Genomic DNA, 14,511 nt, shown 5'->3' with positions numbered 1-14,511 from the left:
TGTCAGACTGGGATCTGGGAGACCAGGGTCCAAATCCCTGCTCAGCCTTGAAGCTCACTGAGCAATCTTGGGCCAGTCACCATCTCTCAGCCTAACCTACCTCACAGGGTTCTTGTGAGGATAAAATCAGGATGGGGAGAACCATGTTTGGATGTCACCTTGAGCTCCTCAGAGGAAAGGTGGGATAAAAAATATAATAAACAAACCTTGTCTGGGTGTGCTGCCATGAGTTCTATTGATGAAACTGAAGTTTAAATAATTTTATCTTTATTTATTTATTTATTTATTTATTCAATTTATATACCACCCCATAGCTGAAGCTCTCTGGGCGGTTTACAACAAGTAAACATCACATCCTCTTATTCTTAAAAAAAGGCTATAGTCCACAGTTCTTTCTGCCCCCTTTGAATAGTATGCATGATTTGCATGCGGATCTCCTCATTCTCTTCTTGTACCCAATTAGCACCTGCGTAGCAAAATGCATCTCTTTCCTCCAACGTAGAAGTGAAATATATCCCCACCTCCACTCTACATTTTACACTGAAATGCTACACTTAAAATGCTCTCAGTCTCTCTCCTTTTCTGTGGACGCAGCATCTGGAAGAAAAACAGGAAACAAATCAGCAGTTTATATGGAGAGGCAGCGCTAAAAAAGAATCACATTGCTGTAAAGCAGCCTTTCCCAACCAGGTGCCCTTTAGACGTTTTGGACAACAACTCCATCAGCCAGCACCTTCCTACACCTGAGTATGAAAAAAAGATGACCCAATGAAATGTCCAACATTCCCAAACGGAGAGCTGCTCACAGCCTCGAAATGTACAGTACCTGAAACTGCACCATTGTGCCAAATTTCACTTGTTAACAAGTGCAAGCACCAATTCCATCTTTATGCACTGCCATCAGGGATGGGGTCCGTCAGCAATAGCATTGAATCAAAACACAGACTTGGTGTGTGTTTGTCAACCTGGTGGAACTGGGGCCTAGGGCTATGCATCCTAGTAGTTAGATCAGTCCACAATTTTAGGGACAGGCAGACTTCAGAACTGCAGGATCTGTTTTGCTTTTTACTAGAATCCTGAGTTCCATTAACCAGTCAGGTGTAAACAAGCATACACTTAGAACTAAATAATGCTGAACTCAGGATGATGATATTTATTTCCTGCCCTCCACCACAAGGTCCCAGGGCAGGAAAGTAAAAAACAACATTGAAAACAATTTAAAACAAGTTACAATCACAACTAAAGTGAGTTATAAAAATATGTCTCTCAAGTGTCAAATGCGCGAATAAAGAGGTGTGACTTCTGCATACTACAAACCTGCCTGGCATGGAGTATAAGGAAATCCAAGTGGCAAAGGCACCCACATCCCCAAAGCGCTTCATCCTATCCCAGGACAACAAAAGGCACACTCTTACTGTTTATGCCCCCAGTCTGGAGGCTTCATACTGCCTGCCAATCAGATGGGCCGATGCAGCATGCTTTTGCTTCTTCCTGGCCTGGACAACTCCGTCATCCTACCATCCTGTTCTCACAAGGCTGCTGAGGAAGCAAGAGACTTGCCAGCAACAACAACAACATGGGCAGCAACCAAAGCAGTATCCAGGGCCAGTCCAGAGTCAGGGTCCAAATAAGCAGAGTCCATAACAAAGGGCCAAGCAAGAGCAGTCCAAGGTCAGATTCCAGTCAGTCCATGGGCAAAGCAAGGGCAAGTTCAAGACAAGCCCAGGATAATCTGCAGGGGATCTGCTAACAAGTCAAGTACAAGGCTGGGATGCAGATGTTGTTCCAGCAGCTTGTCTCGCCTAGCACTGGTGTTTTTGAGCTGTAGCTGCTGGAACCACACCCTCAACCTCAGCTGACTCCTATCAAGTATTTCAGCCAGAACTTTACTCCCAAGGAGACCTCACCTATAATCCGGCACTTCTCTGGATGGGCTGGGTTTCTAACTGGCATTTAAGGTGATGCCCCTCTCTTGGGCTTGGGACCTGTTTAGCCTCAATGTCAGAGGCCAAACTCACCCTGGGTGCAGACAGCCATTTCTCAGCTTCATTGCAGGAGCCTGGCTCCTCACCCCAACGGAGCCTAACCCAGGGCTGGGTCTAAGGCTGGAGCCTCCTGGTCCTCTTCTGATGAGGGCTTCCGCAATGGGGGCTCTCCAGGCAGAGACCTGACAGCTGCACAAGAACTAGAGAGAGGGCCTCTTCCCATCATATCTGCTAGCCTAGCACCAATCACAAGAGCAAAAAGAGCCCTTTTGCTATTAGCATAGCTCCTGTTAGAATCCACTGACTCACCCCCCTGCACTATTGCAGGCCTTTTCCTACCTGGGAAGGAAGGTCTTAAACTGGACCCTCCATCAGCACCTTCACCTCCTACGCCACCTGCACTCTGGATCTTCCACCAAGCCCTCAGACCAGGCTGTATAGGACAAGAGTACCCTCTAAGCAGCAGTACTGACCTAAGTGCTGTCAGCTGACCTCTATGGTCTGCCTGAAGGTGGTCAGCTGACCTGGAAAACCAATGAGGAGGCACCGGGCCTTATAAAACTCTTCCTTTGGGGCTAGTCTGGATGTGTGAGACACTCATCGTAACAGGTTGTTATGCAGACAAAGGCCATACCCACACAATAAATGTAATGCACATTTAATGTACATGGCCTCTCCCAAGGAATCCTGAGAACTCTAGTTTACCCCTTACAGAGCTACAATTCCCAGCACATTTAACAAACTACAGATTATTTGGGGGAAATATTGTGCTTCAAATGTATGGTGTAGATGTGACCTCGCTCACTCAATTCAGTGGGACTTGCTTTTGAGTAGACATGTATAGGATTGTGCCGTAAGGCATAGAAGTCTAGTCTAAGGAGTTCCAGCAGATTTTTTTTAAAAAAGGTGCTTGCCCTTTCAGAAGCGTTTTGCTGGGCTCTCCAAGTTTAACTCTCATGGACATGCCAAATGTTTTAAGGTTTTTTCCCCCCTGTACTAGGAAAAAAGGAAGTGAATATCAGATCAGGAAGTGGTGAAGCAATTGTATTACTAAACAGCTAACTGGAGCAGAAGTCAACAGAAAACATCTTGGGCTGATGAACTGGCTCCTGTTCTGAAACATTGTTTGCATGAACCAATTTTTATTTTATTTTTTGTCCCAAACTCGGTGCACAGCCAATCTGAGGCATAACATATTTTGCAGCTAACCTGCAGTGAGTGCAGTCCATATTCTCAATCCGTACATATGAGCAAACATCGGTCTGTTTCTTAATTTGGATCAGATCTACACAGAGCAAATAATTTTGGTTCTTCAAAGTGCTGGTTCTGACCTTTAAAGCCCTAAACGGCATTGGACCAATGTACCTGAAGGACCGCTTATACCCATATGTACCTGCCAGGAATTTAAGATCAGAGCTTGGAAAAGTTACTTTTTTGAACTACAACTCCCATCAGCCCAATCCAGTGGCCATGCTGGCTGGGGCTGATGGGAATTGTAGTTTTAAAAAAGTAACTTTTCCAAGCTCTGTTTAAGATCATCTGCCTCTGGTCTCCTCTGCGTGCCTGGAATGAAAGGCTATGGCCTGAAGGCACATAAGAGGTAGGTAGAGAGTGGATGTCATTCAATGAAACAGTTGAAACCCATTTATGTAAATTAAAATTGTAAAAAAAGCCCAACGCGTTTCAGCTAATCTTATATAGCCTTCATCAGGGGATGCTTATTTCAAATTCTTCATTCAAAGTAACGATGGTTCAGATTCTATTCAAAAGATTGTTGATTATCAGCAGCATGTTTGTCAGGCCAAATCTAGTGAGTTTTTTACAATTTTAATTTACATAAATGGAATAAAACTGTGACTTTTTACTTACGCTTTTTCATCATTCTGGGCTACCCCCCTCCATTCAACTGAAGGCACATAAGGCCAGCTCCCTACTGAAGCTAAGCAGGGTCAGGTCTGGATGGGAGACTGTGACGCCCTTCCCTGGCTCTCCCTGTCAGGTTCCTACCTGCTCGTGGTTACTGCCTGTCACTAGGCACCACCAGGGACTCCACCAGTCCAGACTGTCCTTTTTTATGGTTTCTCTCCCCGCTCTAGCATAGACCTCACCAGATCCCCCTGCTAGGCAGCACCACCAGTCACGTCCTATAACCAGTATTCCCAGAGACTCTGCCTGAGTCTCTCTCAATCAGGTTACCTCTGTGACTGCGTGCTTAAGCTATCCCAATCCCTTTGTATCAATGCAGATAATTCTGGTTTGCTCTGAATACTTGTGGTGTTATTCTTCCCTTTCCCGCTGCCACCTTTTGTCACTCTTCAGCCTTGGTATTTACCTTACCCTCTCTTCTGGTCTGTGAAACCCCAGCCAAGGATCAGGCCTTCGGTAAACCAAATATAGTTTTTATTAAATAACAGAGATAACAAGATTATTTTATAAAGGCACATAAGCATATGGTTTCATCTATTTCTGGTACTTGTCTTAGTATTAATCCGAACTCCACACTCTCCTCACATCCACCAACTCTCCACACAATCTCCTCTCAAAAACCCACCAAAACAACCCTCTCACGTCCACCAAGATTTAACTGTCATCCTTCCATTTATACTCTCAGCCATTCTAAACACTCAGCCAATCATCCAGCATTCTACTGCCCATTCACTCCCCCCTCCTCTTTCATTCCACTTACCATGTATCTCCTATACAAACAGCACTTACCATATATACACTAATACAGAAACATCACAGAGACCACTTGGGAAACATATGTAAGCTGCCTTGGGTTTCTGTCTTGAAAAAAAAGGCGTAATAAATAAATAAATAGACTGACAGGGACATGGGAGGGAGCCTTTTCAGCTGTGGCCCCAAGCTTTGGAATACCCTACCCCAAGAAGCCCGCTCTGCTCCCTCCCTGGTGGTTTTCCAGAGACTTCTGAAAACCATCTTGTTCCAGAGAGCCCTTGGGTGGGACTGAAGGTACAACCTGAACTGATTTTAGCCTTCTATTTTAATTTTACCTCTTTAGTCCCTTCAGTACCACTCCCCCCTCTGTCTGTCTGTCTGTCTGTACATGTGTATGTGTGTGTATATGTATATATATATTGTATTTTATGTATTTTAATTTTATTTTATGTATTTTAATTTATTTTAATGTTTTTGTGATCTTTATTGTGTACAATGTTATTATGTATGTGTTCGAGTGCCCTATTATAGGGTAGAAGGGTGGGACAGAAATATTTTAAATAAATAAATAATACAAATAAAAACAATAGAAAAAAAATTCCAGAACCCTTTTGGACTTTTTTTTCTGTCAGTGGTCTCATAATATGTTGAAATTAATTAAAAATCAGTCGTGTTCACAGAATACCTGTAATCCTATTACTAAACTTGCCCCATACTCTGACCTTCATCATCTGCAGTTTAAAAGTTAAAAAAAAATGCCTGGCTGATTTTTAATTAATTTAAGAAATTTAGCATTGAAGTCAATGATAAACCTGGGCATGCTCAGTAAGAACCAACTATCAGTGTTCTAAAAGGCAGACTCACGTCTGCTTGGCTTGGCTAATCAGGGGGCCACACCAGACCTTCATTTCAGTTTAGACAGTCATGGCTTCCCCCAACGCATCCACGGAAGTGTAGTTTGTGAAGGGTGCTAAGAGGAGACTCCTATTCCCCTGACAGAGCTCCAGTGGCCAGAGTGGTTTAACAGTCAGTCGCTCTGACTGAAGGTCTATGAGGGGAACAGGGCATCTCCTAGCAACTCTCAGCACCCTTCACTAACTACACTTCCCAGGATTCTTTGGGAGAAGTCATGACTGTCTAAACTGAAATGAAGGTCTGGTGTGGATGTGGCCAGGAACAGTTTTAGTTTAAATATGGGTGGGAGGCTACATGTGCCTGCTGAAGAATAAAAAGGTGAAGGAAAAACGATGATACTCTTCACAAAAGGGCTTTACCTCTGCCCAGTGCCCACCCACCCAATCTGCTCCCCTCCTTTCACCTCCCCTTCCCCTTCCTCCCTACCCTACCTTTCTTCCCCTTCTCTCCCCCTTCCCCCTCCTCCCTCCTCCCTGCCCCCCCCGGTCAGTTTCACCTATCCTAAGCATGATTGTATGGGACTAAATCCCACTGAACTCAAAAAGCATGCAAATGATCAAGCTACCATTCCCTCCCCCTCCCTCCTGAACTGTCACTCCTGCCCTCCCTTCCCTTCCCTTCCTTGCTCCTGCCCACTCCCCTTCCAATCCCCTCCCCTCACCTTCCCCTTCCTCCTGCTTCCCCTCCCTTCCTCCTTCCTTCTCCTGTCCTCTCCCCCTCCTCCTCCTCCATGGTCAGTTTATCTATTCTAAGCATGATTGTACTGGAGGTAAATCCCATTGAAAATAAGCATGCAAATGATCAGACCTGCTTTTCCTCTTCTCCCTCTCCTCTCCTTCCCCCTCTCTCCTTCCCCTCCCCTGCTTCCTGTCTCATCTCCCTTCCTCCTCCTTTCTCCTTCCCCTCCCCTCTTCCTTCTTCCTCCTCCCATGCCCACTTCTGCCCTCCCTCCCTCTCCATCCATCCCTCGTTGTCACTTTCACCTATCCTAAGCATGATTGCAAAAGAGTAAATCCCATTGAACTCAATAAGCATGAAATGATCATCCATTCTCAGCAAACTTGCACAGGATCCAATTTCTTACCTCCTGGATTAAAAAGCAGAGAAATTCACTAATAGGCAAAAAAAAAAACTCTTGCAGTTTAACAACGTACCTAGGTTGTTATGTGCCTTCAAGTCGATCACAACTTATGGCGACCATATGAATCAGCGACCTCCAAGAGCATCTCTCCTGAACCACCCTGTTCAGATCTTGTAAGTTTAGGTCTGTGGCTTCCTTTATGGAATCAATCCATCTCTTGTTTGGCCTTCCTCTTTTTCTACTCCCCTCTGTTTTTCCTAGCATCACTGTCTTTTCTAGTGAATCATGTCTTCTCATTATGTGTCCAAAGTATGATAACCTCAGTTTCATCATTTTAGCTTCTAGTGGCAGTTCTGGTTTAATTTGTTCTAACACTCAATTATTTGTCTTTTTTGCAGTCCATGGTATCTGTAAAGCTCTCCTCCAACAGTACATTTCAAATGAGTTGATTTTTCTCTTACCTGCTTTTTTCACTGTCCAACTTTCACATCCATACATAGAGATCGGGAATACCATGGTCTGAATGATCCTGACTTTAGTGTTCAGTGATACATCTTTGCATTTGAGGATCTTTCCTAGTTCTCTCATAGCTGCCCTCCCCAGTCCTAGCCTCCTTCTGATTTCTTGACTATTGTCTCCATTTTAGTTAATGACTGTGCCAAGGTATTGGTAATCCTTGACAAGTTCAATGTCCTCGTTGTCAACTTTAAAGTTACTTAAATCTTCTGTTGTCATTACTTTAGTCTTCTTGACGTTCAGCTGTAGTCTGCTTTTGTACTTTCCTCTAACTTTTATCAGCATTCTTTACTGGTTTCTGCTAAGAGTATGGTACTGTCTGCATATCTTAAATTATTGATATTTCTCCCTCCAGTTTCACACCTCCTTCATCTTGGTCCAATCCTGCTTTCCGTATGATATGTTCAGCATATAGATTAAACAAATAGGGTGATAAAATACACCCTTGTCTCACACCCTTTCCAGTTGGGAACCAATCGGTTTCTCCATATTCTGTCCTTACAGTAGCCTCTTGTCCAGAGTATAGGTTGTGCATCAGGACAATCAGATGCTGTGGCACCCCCATTTCTTTTAAAGCATTCCATAGTTTTTCATTATCTACACAATCAAAGGCTTTGCTGTAATCTATAAAGCGCAGGGTGAGTTCCTTCTGAAATTCCTTGGTCTGTTCCATTATCCAACATATGTTTGTGATATGATCTCTAGTACCTCTTCCCTTTCTAAATCCAGCTTGGACGTCTGGCATTTCTTGTTCCATATATGGTAAGAGCCTTTGTTGTAGAATCTTGAGCATTACTTTACTTACATGGGATATTAAGGCAATAGTTTGATAACTACTGCATTCCCTGGGATCCCCTTTCTTTTGAATTGGGATGTATATTGAACGCTTCCAGTCTGAGGGCCATTGTTCAGTTTTCCATTTTTCTTGACAAATGTTTGAAGCTCAGTGTTGGAAGACTCAGGACCGACAAAAGAAAGTCCTTCTTCACACAGCACATAGTTGAACAACGGAATTCGCTCCCACAAGAGGCAGCGAGGGCCAGCAACTTGGAGGGCTTTGAAGAAGACTAGACTAATACATGGAGGATAAGGCTATTAATGACTACTAGCCATGACAGCTATGCTCTGCCTCCATGGAGGTGGTATGCTTCTGAATACCAGCTGCTGGAGGGGAGAGTGCTCTTGCGCTCAGGTCCCGCTTGTGGTCCTCCCATGGGCGCCTGGTTCTATCGCTATGATAGTGAAACAGATAGGCCTTTGGTTTGATCCAGCAGGGCTTGTCTTATGTTCTTAATCAAGAAGCCCTAAATGCAGAGGCAAAAGCACTCACTCAGACTGGCTGTGAGCATATATACACCATACGTTTGAAGCAGAAGGCACATGGCTTCTCCTGATGAATCCTGAGGACTGTGGTTTGCCCCTCACAGAGCAACTTCCCCTAAAGACTCCTGGGAACTGTAGTTTGTTCAGATGTTGCTGAAGTACAACTCCCTTCATGCTTAACTACTAGCCACCCTGCCTGGGGCTACCGGGAGATGTAGTCCTGCAACATCTGGAGAGCTACAGGTTCCCCCACCCTCCCTTCTAGCTATAAAGTTGGGCATATCATCCCTATCTTCTTAAACCTTTATTCTCTCTGAGCCAGGGGTGTACAACTGAAACAGAGCCAGCATGGTGGTATAGTGGTTAGGGTGTAGGGCTAGGACCTGAGAGACATGGGTTCAAATCCCTGCTCAGCAATGAAGCTGCCTGGGTGGCTTTGGGCCTGTCACTGTTTCTCAGCCTAACCTACCTCACAGGGTTATTTGAGGAGCTGAGACAGGGGGGAAGAACTATGTCTGCCACCTTAAGCTCCTTGGAGGAAAGCCCTGAGAACCATGTCTTATGCTGAGTGTCAAAGAGGGACCATTGTTTCTAAGCTCACGGAAAATGTAGAATGCACCTGCAGGAAAAGGTCATAGCTCTGTGGGCAGAACATTTGCTTTGCATGCAGAAGGTGCCAGGTCCAATCCCCAGCATCTCCAGGCGGGGCTGGGAATGTTCCTCTGCCTGAACCCTGGAGAAGTGTAGAACTGTCTTTCCGAACATTTGGGTCTCCCAAATGTTGCTGGACTACAGTTCCCATCATTCCTGACCATTGGCCATGCTGGCTGGAGCTGATGGGAGCTGTAGTCCAACAGCATCTGGCAACCCAAACATTGGGAAAGGCTGGTGTCGCTTATGCGGAGCTAGATAGACCAATGGCCTGATTTAGTATCGGCCAGCTTCCTAGGTTCTTCCTCATGCAAGTGCTATGCTGGGCGCCAAGGAGGATAACCTTCCTCGGAGACCAGCCTGTCGTGCGATGTACTACCTTTTTCCTGCCTCCGGGCTCCATGTTTACGCTTGGCATCAAGAAAAAGAGAGCTGGGCCCGCAGATGCCTCAGGGTTCAGCTGCAACTAGGGTTACCATCATTTTGTCATTTCAAAAAGAGTACATTTGGCTTCAATACGTGAAAAGTAATAGTATGCTGTTGCACCATCTCAAAAAGAGTACATGTACACTCTTAAAAGACTACAGTTGGTAACCCTAGCTGTGACGAGGGATGCACAAAGAGTGCCGCTGGGCCACATGTGGCCTATGCAGTGTGCAGCCCTGTTCTAACGTCAAGTTCAAACGAAGCTGCTGGAGTCACAGAAACCTCACAGCATTTCCCCACTTCTTTTTATCAGCACTTTTACCTCTTACCTCGAGAGAGAGAGAGAGAGAGAGACTCGACCTCTACAGAACATTGTTCAGAACATCAGGACTAGACTTTGCTCCATCAACTGGATGTCAGGCTCTGTTTGCTTGATCTTGCCTGTTTTTCTTTTAAATTGCTCTGACTAGCATTGAATGTCACCCTATGTACCTCGGGTGTGGGAAATGTTCAATGGCAGCTTGCAGTGGTCCACTGTGAGGGCCCCTGGGCAGGCATCAGCACCACAGGGTGTTGCTGGGCCCCAGAAGCTGACCAAGGATGCCAGGGTCTGACAGCAGCCCTGTAGTCAACTCCTAAAGGCAAAAAAGGAGCACAGAAGATTCCCTCAAAGTGTGCGTCAAGAGAACCCTTTCTCAAACAAACAAACCAAGCATTTACTGTGTTGTGCAGAGGAAGACATCTTCTGAAGGCTCCTTTCTTGGTTCGTGATGGGGCGGTGACAGGGAGTTGGGGCATTTTTAAAGCTGGCAATCCTTTTACTTTTTAAAGAAGTCTCTTTCAATCCCCCAACCCCTCCCCCCGAAAGAGCAAGCACAGATGGCAACATTGTACAACAGGAATCATTTGGACTCATTTCCCCAGTTTCTGGTGCCCCCCTTGTTTCCTGGCCAAAGTTTGGACTGCTGTGTAAGAGCTGTCACTGTATCCCCATGGCGAGGAAAACAGCACCTGTGGTATCTCTGGCTTTCGAGCAGCTGATAAACAGAAGCAGACAAGTTCGATGAACAATGGTATCGCTTTATTGTTTTTGTTAGTCAAAGTGATGGGGCTTGCAAGCCTCCAGCCTCGCATGGGCAGATTTGGCGGTCTACACTGGGATAATTATCTGGCAAACAATATGGGACAATAACCATTTAATTGATGCTTATCTCCCTAGAGCTTATAGGTACAATAATTCCTATTGTTAACTGTACTATTTTCTCTCATTGTTGTATAAGTTATATTTGTTTTGTATTCTGTTCTACCCAAAACCAATAAAAACATTATGAAAAAACAGATGGCAACTCTAAGAATGATGTTTAACAAAAGATGCATGGCCAGAGCAATCTTCTGAAAAATGATAAAATGGTAATCCATTTTAAGGTGGAATGCTAAAGATACTTATTAAGGAATAGGGGTGGAAAGGTCTGACAGTTTTGATTCTCTCAGTTTCTCATTTTTCCAGTCTTAAATTCAGTACTCCTGGTTACTGTGTCAATTGCAAGTTAAAAAAAAATACAATCCTCATGAAGATCCTTCAACATTTTAGTGTGAATTTCTCCTAATTATGTTTGTCTGCAGTTTTGACTATTGTACACATTTTTGCAAGCAGTTTTCCCTAATAAAATGCAATTTTGTGTGATTCTCACCATTATATCCATCTTTATGCACATTTTCCTCCTAATAGATGGATTGTTACAGAAATTGTTTAGCTGGAGAACTGCACCCCAAAATTTGGATATGAGTTTCAGTTTTCATACCGTTTTGGAAAGTGCAGGCTTTAGCTGCAAACTGAATTTCTTCTCCATCTCTACTAGGGAGTAAGTTCCATTAAACACAGTAGGACTTCCTTCTGAGTAAACATCAATAGCATTGCACTCTTAAGATGCCAAGAGCCATCTGCAACAATAGTATGCATGACCAGGAATGTTTTTGGACTCCCTTTGCAAAAATAGTTCCAAATTATAGTATTTGATTAGTACAAGTATCATTTTAGTTGACTTCAAAAAACATGCCTTGACACATCCCTTTTAATTATTTATTTAAATGTGTTAACCCCACCTTTGATTATGCACTCAAGCTATTTTACTTGCTTACATTTATATCTTATTTTTCTTCCATCTAGGCACATGGGGTTGCCAGGCAGGCACCCATCCAGATACTAACCAGACCTGATCAGCTTCAGTAGAGTGGTGGCCTCATGTGCCTTGAACACAAACCTGCAGAGTGAGATGATTTGGGACTCAGACTTATTGCTGAGCTGCTAGGCCTGTGTCTAGGGCTAGGGCGGCCAGATGTGAAATAGGAGAGGCCTCTTGAACCTTTCACAGTTGTGTGAAAGAGGGAATTTCAGCAGCTTGCATGACATCAGTATGTCCATGGCTATTCTTAGGAAGGACTTATAGTGTAATTCTTTGCATGTCTGCTCAGAAGTACGTCTCAGCTCAGTGAGAAAGGGTCGCAGCTCAGGGCTTAAGCATCAGTTTTGCATGCAGAAGTTCCCAGGTTCAATCCCCAGCATCTCCAGATAGGGCTGGGAGAGACTCCTTCCTGAAATTGTGGAGAGCTGCTGCCAGTCAGTGTAGACAGTACTAAGCTAGATGGACCAATGGTCTGACTCAGTATAAGGCAGCTTCCTATATTCCTAATGGGACTTACTCCCAGGTAAGAGTGTATCAGACAGCCCAAGTTCACACGCTAGGGCATAAACTCCATTAAACACAGTGGGACTAAATTCTGAATAAATGATTGTGCTGATAGAATACTTTGGTGCCATGCAGTCTGTATGGAGGATCTGTAGCCCTCCAGGTGCTGTTGGCTCTCATCATCCATGACCATTGGCTCTGTCGGTTGGGGCTGATGGGATCTGGAGTCCAACAACATCTAGACGACCACACATCCCCCATCCCTCATAAAAAAATAATTGGCATATCAATGGACTCAGAGCTAGCATGGAAGAGCACGGGTGTAGTCGTCCAGGGGCTTGAGGGGTCTTAGACCCCTTACTTTTTTGGGAGCAGGGTCCCTATGTCTCCAGCATCCTATGAGCCAATCAGCATAAAAGAGGGGAGTGTTAGCCACTGAGAAGAGTCTTCCAACATGCTTCCTTGTCCTTTCCTGCTGATTGGAGCCAATGAGTCAGCCAATGAGAAGATGCTTCACAGTAGCTATCATGCTCCTCTTTCATGCTGATTGGCTCCTAGGGATGTCTGTTGTTGTGGGAGGAGGAGCTCATTCTCCACCCAGCAGCCAAAAAGGGGGCAGGGGATGTGGCTACGACTAACATGAAGGGACCCTGAACTTCTGAATTTGCCACTACACTACTGCGAAGAGACAAATAAACAAGAGCAAGGGCATTGTCTGAGAGTCAAGACATCCTTGCTTGCAAGCCAGTTCCTCAAATTTGAGAAAGAGGAAGATTTACTTTTATCTTGATTCATCGGAAAGAGGAAGATGACTCCAGGGACACACCCTGTGTAATGCACACGCTGCATGATGTTCCAGGAGTGGAGAAATTCTCAGGATTTTTTAGGGAAGCCATGTGCTTAAAAATATATGATGTGTATTAGGGATGGAAAGACTGGACAGTTTTGGTTGTCTCCATTTCTTATTTTTCCAATCTTAAATTTGGTTCTCCACAGTTTTGCAGCAATCTGCAATTTTTTAAAAAAAATTCTCATAAAAATTCTCCAGCATTCTAGTGCGAATTTCTCCTAATAAAATACATTTTTGTATGCCGTTTTGACTAATATACACTTTTTTTTGCAAGCAGTTTCTGATCATATAATGCATTTTTGTATGTTATTTTCATTCATGTATTCATTTTTATGCACACTTTCCCCTAATATATGCCTTTTTGTAAACATTGATTGGCTGGAAAACTGCATCACAAAATTTGAGTAAGTGTGAATTGTGAAGGATGGCTGTGTTTCGATTCACACATTGTTTCAGAAAGTGCAGACTTGATAGAGTTGGCTTGAAATGCAAACTGAATCTAATTTCTCCCCCATCCCTAGTGTGTATGCAGCCCAAATATAACATCATTCTCAGACATTACTGAAAAATAAAAATAGTGGGGTACTGCAAGAATGTTGGTGAATGTTCCCCAGGGGTGTAGTCATCCAGGGTCTTGGGGAGTCTTAGACTCCTTACTTTTTTGGGGAACAGGGTCCTTGCAGGGTCCCTCTGTCTCCAGCATCCTATGAGCCAATCAGCATGAAAGGGGAGTGTGTTAATCACTAAGAAGAATTTTCTAACATGTTTCCTTGCCTTTCCTGCTGTTTGGAGCCAGAGTGAAAGGAGCTGAATCAGCCACTGAGAAGACTCTTCTCAGTAGCTAACACTCTCCCCTTGGATGCTAGGGATGTCTGTTGTTGTGGGAAAAGGCATTAACAAGGATCTCATTCTCAACCCAGCAGCAAAAAAAGGGGGGCTGTGACTATCATGAAGGGACCCTGCACTTCTGAATTTGCCACTACAGTACTGGTGCTGCCCCAGGAAGTTTGAGAAAAGGAATATTTGGCTTTAACTTTTCAAGAGTAATGTTAAAGCCTGCTGAAACAAAGCTCTGGGTCAACACAGTTACCTTACATGATACAGATTCCAAAACACAAGCACAACTTTCTTGTTCTGTCAGTTGCTTTATTGAACTGGTTTAACAGGTATAAAGATGGCGACAACGCAACTACTGTCAATAGCGGCCAAATCAATAGGACATAATACTTTTCCCAAGAGGAGCAGGATCTGTGTGACGTGTATTTTTCAATCAAGGGCAACAGTAGTGGCTAGTCATTAGCAGAGCTAACTCCAAAGAAAAATAGTCTGGTTTTTAGCTTCAGATGGAACTGCACGGATTAGGAGGTGATTTCTTTCATGCCGTGGAAATAAGCAGTG

The 14,511-nt window shown here is 44.2% G+C and overlaps 1 protein-coding gene across 1 annotated transcript in view; it reads right to left on the bottom strand.

The window, feature by feature from the left end:
* Positions 1-353: 353 nt before the first annotated feature.
* GAB3 (GRB2 associated binding protein 3) overlaps positions 354-14,511 on the bottom strand; it is a 128,027-nt gene continuing 113,869 nt past the window's right edge. The window contains exon 11 of the transcript XR_009759334.1: positions 354-597. The gene's annotated coding sequence lies outside the window, so the exon portion shown is untranslated. The remainder of the gene's footprint in view (positions 598-14,511) is intronic.

This window comes from Rhineura floridana, chromosome 16 (genome assembly GCF_030035675.1).
Source record: "Rhineura floridana isolate rRhiFlo1 chromosome 16, rRhiFlo1.hap2, whole genome shotgun sequence".
NCBI lineage: Eukaryota > Metazoa > Chordata > Lepidosauria > Squamata > Rhineuridae > Rhineura > Rhineura floridana.
The sequence above is the reverse complement of the archived record's forward strand: the minus strand, read 5'-3'. Positions and strand labels throughout refer to the sequence as shown.